Genomic DNA, 10406 nt, shown 5'->3' on the forward strand with positions numbered 1-10406 from the left:
CTTATATGTGAATTGTGGGTTTTCCTGTTAGAGAATCTAACCAACTAAGGACAAACTTCTCCTGCCTTCGCAATCTTCTCTGGAATTCAATTTCTTTTCATTCCCTTAAATGAAAACTTCGTTTAGACTCGGACAGATATAATAAACCTAAGCTGATCCAAATTTATATATAGAATAGATATAGCACTTAGAGTCAACAAAGGAAATTTCCCAGCAGATCTGTGAATTCCTTTCTCGAGTGCTGCAAGATCAATTCAAATATCATCAGGCCTGACTTTCGTACGAGTCCTGCTCTGCACAAACACAAAGCGTGATGAAATGCAATGAGCTGTAAACTGCTGCAGTTGTGGCAGCCGTCTGTGACATGCCACTGGCGTGACTTTCCCACTGTGCAACAGCAGCTTAGTGGACTTAATCACAGTGGGTTGTTAAAGGAGGGTTGTTGTTGTTGTTGCTGCTGTCGCCCGAGCGAGAGATTTGGCATTTTGATGATCATATCGCGATTGGCAAAACGCTTGTCAGCCTCTCCTAATGAGCAGAACATCGGCTCGTGTGTCGGTCACGTGCACTGATTGCCTGCCACAAAGCGCAGCTGTCAAGTGGCAGGCGGCGGCCTTGTAAGGTGGTTAAACCGGGTTGATATACGAACGTACGTACTGCCTATAGGGTTTGTTCATCCAGTTGTCGCATATAGCATTGGGACCCAATCAGACCGTACCAAATCGGTTGAGCCAACGAAATAGCTTGCATCTGGTGTCCACTGCAATCGATTCCCAGCGTTTACGAAGCGTGGCAACCCTGGACGTCCCTGGGCCACCCGGCCTACCCTCCGGGCGCCAAGCAACCCCCAGCCAAGTGGCCTGGCCTGACGTTGCCTGGCAACCAAGGCTGAGTGGAGACTACACTCACACACATTCTCTCTCTCTCTCTCTCTCTCTCTCTCTCTCTCTCTCTCTTTGTCTGTCTTGCTCTCTGCGCGCATGTCGCTCGCCTTTTTGAAGGCAGCCATTTTGAATTAATTTGCCGACTTTAATATATGCAACTGTCTCTCCCTCTCTCTCTCTCTCTCTCCTCAGTGGGCGGAGGAGGAGGAGGAGAGCGTTGGCAACGCAGACGCTTTGTAGACTTTTCCGCTCGTCTATCGATTTTCCTCTTCACCTCCAGCTTGTCTTCTTTCCTGTGGCAACATAATGTGACGCCCACATTGGCGGCAACTGGAGCCGTTGCCATAAATCTGTGGCTCGCTGACAGATTTCCATGAAGCCAATGCAAATCGCAGTCAAATCATGAGAAAAGGCAATTGCAATTGCAATAGCAGAGAGCAACTATTGTGAGGCAGAGTCAGTTGGCAGTTGCCAGTTATGGCAGCCGCATTTTGCATATGTCAGGAGCAACGCTGGCTGTGGCTGTGGCTGTGGCGCCACCACCACCGGCGGCCCACCACGTGCAGCTGTCTGCATTTTTTTCCTATTTAGTTGAAGGAGCGCCCAAGCGCTGGCTCACGATCTCGGCGAGCGCACGAATAACAACGCGGCCAAAAGCTCCTGAAATTATCATTGACCCCGGCGTGGCAATTGGGTCAGCGGTGCAACATTTGTTCGGTGACACAACACGAAAACATTTTCAGTTCCCATTCAGGCGCTCGCATGGAGCTCCGCTCTGGGCAGCGCAGCTGCCACGTGGCTGGCTTCAAGCGCTTTTACCTGGTTCCACGCTAATGAGACTCGCACCCCGGCCGACCTCTATTGACTCAATGCACAATGCGGCGGCCACGTGGCATGCCTCCAAGTGGGCGTGTGTGCAGCGGACGGTGTCGCTGAGCAACCACCACCACAGCTTGCCCCTAATTGACGCACGTCCGTCTCAGAGCTCAGGGCTCAGAGCTCGGCATCCGGCACTACGTGCGTCCTGGTCGTGTGGCACGCATATGAAAATTTAATTGCCGCATTTGTTTGATTCGTATTTCTATGGCTTGTAAGCAAACCGGCTCTGCCTAAGTCTGGGCGGGATGCGGCCTCCAATCAATTTGCTAAATTAGTTTAGATCCTTTGAATTGCTCACAAATTGGCAACAACATGAAATAAATTAATATAAACAAGCGGCCGAGCGTGAGAGCCACGCGTTGCCAAGGGTGGTCCATAAAACTGCTCAAGCAATCGAGACAATGAAACCATTAAACAGCTCTAAGGCAATTCATTTAGATTTTATGATCAAACTTGGATGATAAATAATTTCACATGCATCTATATCTCTCATAAATACGTTCTGTCCATATGCTGACAGTTTTTGTGTATATATTTGACACATTTCTTTCGTTCTCAGTTTGCCTCTCTTCCACTTACTAGACTTACCCATCATTGGTATCAGCTAGGACTATCATTGCCTCTCTATCTGAAAGGTTTCTATTCTGTTTGTCACTATTTGTATGTCTCTCTGTTAATTTCTCACTACAATGTTTCTTTTTGAAACTCCCTCTCCTTATCTATATCTCGCTCTCTCTCTCTCTCTCTCTCTCAACGTCAGTTTCCTTATGAATCTATCTCTATTTCTTCCTCTTTGTATTCGTATCTTTATCTCTATCACTATCTATTGAATTTTTTCTTACTCTCTCTCTCTCTCTCTCTCTCTCTCTCTCTCTTTCCCGCCATCTCCTACTCTCTGTCTCAAACCATTTCTCTTTCTCTCATTCACAGTGTTTTGCTGACTTGCTCTCTCTCCTTCTATCTGTTGCTCCCCTTCTCTCCTCCAAGCGTCAAACATGTCGCCTCTCTATGCGATTCTCTCTTCCTTCCTCTGATGTTTCATCATTCTCCTGCTTATATAAGTAAGTAACTTAAGAATATCTTCATCTCTTACCACTTTAAATCTCTACTAATATAAATTATTCTCTAGTTGGTTTTTCTCCGGTTCGCATTCTTTTGATTTGCAGGCTTTGAGACTTTTGCCAGCTGCCGCAATCTCAGCCAGACGAGGCATGCGATGCATATAAAACTGATTAATAGATGTCATCATGAGTTGCGGCAGCGAAAGGAAGCTGCTGCTGCTGCGTCTAAGACTCGCAGATTGTAACACAAATTCACTTAAGATTGCCACAGCCGCTGCAAGCAGCAGACGTTGGCTGCAACAGAGGCTGCCTCTGTATCGCTGCCGGGGTCTGATGCCACTTGAGTTGCCTCTGCGCGCATGATGCATGATTAAGCGAGCATTTAACGGCTGCTAATGAATATGGTGCAGTTGCCACATAGATGCTGCTGCAATGCGGCAATGTCACACGCAATGCCACTGACACTGGGGGTCGCCAGAGGTCCACGGCTGCAGCTGCAACAGAGGCGTCGCTGGAGTCAAAGCCATTTAAGAACGCATCATGCGTACGCCGACGCAAGCAGCAGTTGATGATGTGGCAGGCAGGTCTCTCAGCTGCAATTGATGTGGCAGCAGCAACAACAGCAACAACAACAACAACAGTGCCGTCGTTAAGTGCCGTCGCGTCTGAATCCCACATGCTCTGCGTCTGGCTATTCGCTATTTGCTATTTTGCCGTTGACTCGTCTGGAATGCAGATGTGGATGCAGTCGGACAGCGCGCACAGCAGCCCACTTGCTGCTCATATTTTCATAATATCAACAGCAACAGCAGCAACAGCAACAACAACTGGCAACCCACTTCATTGCAGCTGCGAAATTTACCAGATTGTAAAAATATTACTTCTTCGCTTGAAGACTAATTAAATTTGAATATATGTTTTCTCTTGCTCCTTATTAAACGAGCTATCATGGCACTGGGGCGAGGAGGAGCTGCCCCTGGAGCGGGGGCACAGTTGCAACAGTTGCAAGTCTCTTGCAGAGGCGTTTCACCCATAGACCACATAGTCTCCATCGAGCTCCTGCTGTTTGTTACACACGAATCCTGCCCTGCCTGCCGCTTGGCTGGTGGTCCAGCTCCGTCTGAAATTTATGGCTTAATTTGGCGCCTCTTGTTAATGCGTGTGTGGGCGTGGCAGAGTTAGCTCTGCGGCAGCGAGTGGGTGGGCCGTTTAGCTGTCACAATCTTGACGTTTTAAGTGTATTTTGTTTGACTCTTGACTAAGCAAATATTTTGCACTATGAAGGGCTGTCGAGACGAACTGTCTCTCTGTTTGCCTGGCTGTCTGTCTGTCTGTCTACCTAATTGCCAAATTGCAGTTCCATCAAGTAAATGGAAAATTGTGTGCGAAGACTTATGGAAATGTTGTTGAAAATTTAATGAAATTCATTCAAAATTCAAGTGCCGCAAGGGAAATGTTTTCTATTATGGCAGGGAAAGAGAAAAACATATATACATATATATAGCAGGGCAGAGGGAGAGAGAGAGAGGGAGAGAACGGGAGAAAATGCGATAGGGAAGGAGATAAAAAAAGATACAGCGAAATTCAGAGAAGGAGAGAGAGATATAGATAAAGAGAAAGAGAGAGAGACAGAGCGAGAGAGAGAGAAAGAGCGAGAGAGAGAGAAAGAGCGAGATAAGTGCATGGGAATGGCATAGTAAAGCTTAAAAGCGATTTACAGCTTGATTAATAATTGCCTGGGAAACTTGAGAATCATATAGAATGGATGATCAAATCTAAACTTCTGAGAGTTGTAAACAATGTAAAACTTTATGACAGAAATGAATGAGAAGCGTATAGTGAAACTATAAACTAAAACTAAATACTTTAATGGCCAATTGAATTCATGAGATTGGCATAGGGGAATATGTAAACCTTTAAGATTTAATTGTGCTCAACTTGAGCTTAACTTTAATCAAAATGAAATGAATAATATAGAGGAGAGTTCTTTACATATATGTATGTATATTTCCAGAGAGTAGTAAACATACTCAAATAACTGATATGAGTCCTGCTTAGGCCAAATATATAAGACTTGATTTCAAGTATATAAGAAACATTTCATTTATTTTTTTTATCTATTTAACTAATTTAATTTAATATATTGTATTATCAGAGAAGGCATTCATTGGTATTTCCATCACCCTCCAATTCATAGGCAACGCAAATACATGGCTAAGACTCAGCTCCTCAATGAATCGAATTTACATTGATAAACAGCAGAGGAGTTGTTGGCGCTTTTAATGGCTCGGTTTATTAATAGAAACAATGTCTAGCCGAGCCAAAGAAAGTCTGGGGCCTAATCCAGACTCGGCTACGAGTAGCTAACAGTGGGTGTGACGTGTGTGTGTGTGTGTGTGTCTACGACAGTTTTCTAATTGTCATGCGAGTGGCAGTGCCGGATGTCGTCGTCGTCATCGTCGTCGTCGTCTGCCAAGTGGCTGGTTTTTGGCATTGTGGTGCGCTGTGCGTGCCTTGTAGCTCAATCCGAATGTGGTATTTGCCCGAACGCTGATCGGTGGCTTCTTAGCTTGTCTACAGACAAGCTACGCTACGGTGGCTGGCTGCCATGTCCAGGGACTCCCCGTGTTTTGGGCCTGATTTGAATGCGCATTTGGTATCGAGCACCATTTTGGTTTCTCTGTTATTTTATTTTTTAATGTCTGACATTGCTATTGTTGTTGTTGTTGCTGTTGCTGTCCATTTCGATTGGCGGCCCGTAAACAAATCGTCGAGCAATTAACGCCAAACAATCGCTGACAACATGAAGCGACAACATTAACTGGCTGCCGCGCCCCGCCCCCTGCTCTCTGCCCCACGCCCTAGCGGCAGTTATAATTAGCCGCAGCAGGAAATTGGCCAGCCATTCTGGGCTAGAGACTCGCATAATTGATATTTAATTCAGCCCGTAGGTGTGGGCGTGGGTGTGCCACTCAGCCAGGGGCCAGAGGCCGTGAGCGATGAGAGCTGTGCGATAAATTTGGCACGTTGTTGCACCACGACATGAACGACAAGCATCCCATGCTAGCTGCCACCTGCCACCTACCACCTCAGCTCCTCAGTGCCTCAGCTCCTTAGCTGCTGTCGTGCGGGAAGGTGCAAAATTATGATTTACTCGATGCCAAAATGAAGATAACAAACAGCAGGCTGCCAACCTGGCCACGTCGTGCCGCAGCGCTCTTACAATGCAGGTGACAAATCTTGGTTAGCCAATCCAAACGGCAAAACAGCGAAACAGCTACAACAGCATACGGCAAACACCTGCAATGCCATTGCAACACCCCGCGCTAGAGCAACACCAACAATGACCCACACTTTACAGCAGTAGATAGCTACTACAGCTATAGAGCTGCATTAGCAGCAACAACAGCAAGAATTGCAGCGGCAGCGGCAGCAACAGCAGCAGCAGCAACAGCAGCAGCAACATCAGCAACATCAGCAGCAGCAGTAGCAGCAGCAGCAGTAGCAGCAGCAACAGCAACAGCAGCAGCAACAGCAGCAACAGCAGCAACAAAAGCAGCAACATTAGCAACATCAGCAGCAGCAGCAGCAGTAGCAGCAGCAGTAGCAGCAGCAGTAGCAGCAGCAGTAGCAGCAGCAGTAGCAGCAACAGCAACAGCAGCAACAGCAACAGCAGCAACAGCAGCAACAGCAACAGCAACAGCAGCAGCAGCAGTAGCAGCAGCAGCAGCAGCAACAGCAGGAGCAGCAGCAGCAACAGCAGGAGCAGCAGCAGCAGCAGCAGCAGCAACAGCAACAGCAGCAGCAGCAGCAGCAGCAGTAGCAGCAGCAACAGCAGCAGCAGCAACAGCAGCAACAGCAGCAACAGTAACAGCAACATCAGCAGCAGCAACTGCAGCAGCAAATTGCAGTTGAGGTCTGTAATGAAATTTATATCCCCATCAAGCCATACATGGGCTCTAAATGCTTTCTGCTCTCTGTTCTCTTCTCTGTAATCTAACTGCTAGAACTAAACTCATTTTGGAGTGAGTTATTTTATTAATTCTAATTAATTCATTACATAGCTGCTATATTTTTTAAAGATTACAGTTTAAGGACTAGAGAAACAAATTCGTATGTTAATGTCTATTATTTTATCAATTCGAAACACCTTCAATCAAGTGCCACAACTCTTAAAATGCTTAAGTTCCCTCAATAATTCATTGAAATTGAACAAAGAGAAGTACGTTAAACATGATTTGTTGAGTGAAAGGTGCAAGGCCCAGGAATTATGAACCGGCATTGCGCAGTGCAGTAGTTGCCAAAAAAAAAAAAAAAGCCGAAAGAAAAAAAAAAGCCAAAAATGTGAAATATCGGCCGTGTGGCCTTATAGAGACGGCGTCGCTCTTAACAAATATGGCCAAGTTGGGTTGGCCAAAAAGCCCGCCAGCCAAACAAACCACAAGCGACAGTCGTATATCGAGAGTTGAGAATCGAGCGTCGACAACTGGCAACAAGGTGCACCATAAGTGCTGACCATTTTTGGCGGCATGCCGCATCTGTTGACGCACTGCCGTTGCAATTGCAGTTGCAGTTGCCGTCTGTCGTCTGTCGTCTGTCAACTGGGCGTGTTTCAGATGCACTTGCCATAAATGCAGCGACTTTGTTAAATGTCACTTTTGTGTCAATATGCATTCGAGTCTAGCCAAAAAAAAAAAAAAAATCGAAAAAACAAATCAAAAAAAAAAAAAAAAACTCATATTAATGTTGGCCAAGTGTCTGGCAGGAGCTGGCACTGGGACTAGGGGGCATGGTGGGGCAGAGGCATGGCGCAGCCAATGTAGAAGCTATCAAAATATTTTCGTTAAATTTAAAGCGCAGCCGAGAGAAACGAACAGCACCCAGGCCGACCATAAAATATGACACGTGGGTAATATCAAAAAGCCATAAACAAGGCTAAATTATTGGGCAACACTTGGAAAAGTATAAAAAAGAAGCAAATGGAAAACTGGGAAAATTAGAAAATGCCTCGAAATAGATCGCAGCGCATTTAACCCGTTGCCATCATTAGCAGCCCATCTCTATATTATATATATAGACAGATAGATAAAGAGTGTATATATGTGTGTGTGTGTGTTGGCTAACAGCTGAGGCTGACATGTGGGAACCCTTAGCAATACCAATCCCACCCCACCCGCTCAGCCTCGTCCCCTCCCTGCTCTTTGGCTGGACAGAAATAGCGTGATAATCGTGGCACGCTCTTTTTGTCGAGGGGTCGTGATTTCCACTTCCGATTTAACTGGAACTGCGCACAGGCACACCACCCCCCTCCCCCTCCCCACAATCCTACACTCGCATACATGTGTGTGGTTTAGCCAGCCACGCCCACCTCCCGGCCACCCTCTTCATTTGAGATTCTTTTGGAGCATGCGGCTGTCATGTGTGCCAAATGTGCAGCTGAACGATCGCATGAGCCGTACCTTATGTTTGATTTCATAAATACAAAATACTCGAGCGTATTTCCAGCGATCACATATGTATATATAGTATACAGTTATAACTATATCTATATCTGTTGCCGCCTCTGGCATATTTTGCCCTGTTGCGCATTAACATGTAACAGATGCGCTCCACATTGCGCCCACAGCCCACACGGAGGCGGGCCCGGCCGATGGGCAATTGTTTATGAACTGCATCCGCAGTCAATAAAATTTATACTTTTTGATACACTGCCGCGCCGATCGTTTTATATAGAATGGCACACAATATAGCATGATCCATATACAAACAATAGCTCACAGGCCTTTGATCAATTCCTTCAGCATTTATTGCACAGCCAATGCTAATTAATGAGAACTTTCTTTTCAGAGTTGAATTTCTTTTTTGGGCTGTGGTTAAGTAGTTGGAAAGCGTTTAATAGTTGGTTCTCTTGACTACGAATTGGCAGAGGGATGGGTAATTTATGAGCTATATATAGGACAGAGAGGGTAAGAGATCTATGTGGAGATCTTTTGTTATATGAAAAGTTCCTTTTACTTGAAAAAAGGCTTTTTTCGGATTGGTATAGAAAGCCGAAATATTTCTGTCCTTTACTAGAAAAACTTTCAAATGATCTTTGCACATATTGCATATCCCACATATCACATTCATATCATCTGATAGCTTTACTAGATATATGCTAAAAAAAAACTTCATCTAGTTGTCTGCTGATCCTCCAACCTTTACACAATATTCATAAATTTTGAACTATGCCTCTCAAACTGTAAGCAGCCTAAAGGCATTTCAACTTCAATCCGATCCTACTCGTATCCCAAAGCCGAACCCATTCGTACTCTCTTTTAATGCATGCAAATCGAAGCATGGCAAATCGCTTATTGCTTCAGCGCCAAAAACCAAAAGAAAAACAAAATTAAAGCAATCAAAGGCCGCGAGACCCCGACCGGGCCAAAGTGAATGAATGATGCGGAGCAGAACGGATCGAAAAGCCGAAGAAGAGGGCCAACGGGCCAACGGGCCAACGGGCCAGCGGGCCAACGGCTAAAGCAAATAAGCCCAAAAAGCATTCCATATTCGATTGCCTCCAAAAACCTTTCGAACTTTAACAGCGGATTTAAGCTACGAAAATTGCGTGAAGCGGCGCATTATGGTTATTACTTCGATGTCGAATCGGCGAATGGCCCAATGGACGATGTCGATGTGGCTTTAGATCCCAGGGGTTAGGGGCCAGGGGTTAGCCAGCGTCTCTGGTTACGGAGAGCGCTTTGTTTGCTCATCGCTCGGCGCTCCACCTTTGATGGCAGCGCCATGCCAGCCCAGAGAAGAGAAGAGAAGAGCTGACCTTGTTTAAACATCAAAAACCATATTATTGCCATGCCGACGCCTTCAGCTTGAAGCTTAGTTTGCTTTACTCTGCCAAGAGGGTGTTGCGATTTGCTCAGGCAATTTGTCTGCGCAGAAAATCTATTTTGTATCAAGTCTATATATACTTTGATTTATTTTATAATCTTTATCTAGACCAGCCAGGATCAGTTTATTTATCAAATTAATTATTGATCTTAAAATTTGGCATGAGAGACCCCAAAAAAAGGCGAAGCGAATCTGAATATAAGGAGAACCAAGTTCAAGGAATGCAGCTCATCTAGAGACAAATCTATTTTATAAATCGAAGTTAAAGGCATATGAAGTCAGGTTCAAGAAAAGAAAGAAAAAATGAAAGCTTAGGAAAATCAGAGAACGCAGCTCAAGAAAACCAAAGAGGTAAACATGGCTCAAAAATGAGGCTCAAGAACCATTAAGTTTTGAAGGCTTGAACCACGAAGTCATCAATGAAGCACTTTTTATTTGACTCACTTTTTTGATAAGCGTATTGAATAGAAGTTTTTTACTATATCTATACTATAATTATATAAAGCAATATATATACCATATTTTTTTACAGCACCTCGAGAAAGAGCATTCAACTATATTTGAAAGTATTACAACAGATGTTTATATATCTTGATGTTCCAAATATGTTATACCATATAGCGTGTATATATCCCATTCCATATATATCACGGTTCGTAAGCACATTCACTCTTCGTTCATTTCCTCCCAATTCTCG

At 44.9% G+C, this 10406-nt stretch overlaps 1 long non-coding RNA gene across 2 annotated transcripts; it reads left to right on the top strand.

Annotated features, from left to right (window-relative positions):
• The first annotated feature begins 1260 nt into the window (after positions 1 to 1260).
• On the top strand, positions 1261 to 9242 carry LOC149269086 (uncharacterized). 2 transcript variants are annotated; one of them, XR_016269877.1, is made up of 3 exons: positions 1261 to 2398; positions 2694 to 2824; positions 2893 to 9242. It is a non-coding gene; the product is annotated as an uncharacterized LOC149269086 (long non-coding RNA). The 2 variants fall into 2 exon arrangements; XR_016269876.1 differs by having other exon boundaries at positions 1268 to 1578.
• The last annotated feature ends 1164 nt before the right edge of the window (positions 9243 to 10406 follow it).

Source organism: Drosophila arizonae, chromosome 4, assembly GCF_054131065.1.
Source record: "Drosophila arizonae isolate 15081-1271.41 chromosome 4, UAZ_ARI_1.0, whole genome shotgun sequence".
Classification (NCBI taxonomy): domain Eukaryota; kingdom Metazoa; phylum Arthropoda; class Insecta; order Diptera; family Drosophilidae; genus Drosophila; species Drosophila arizonae.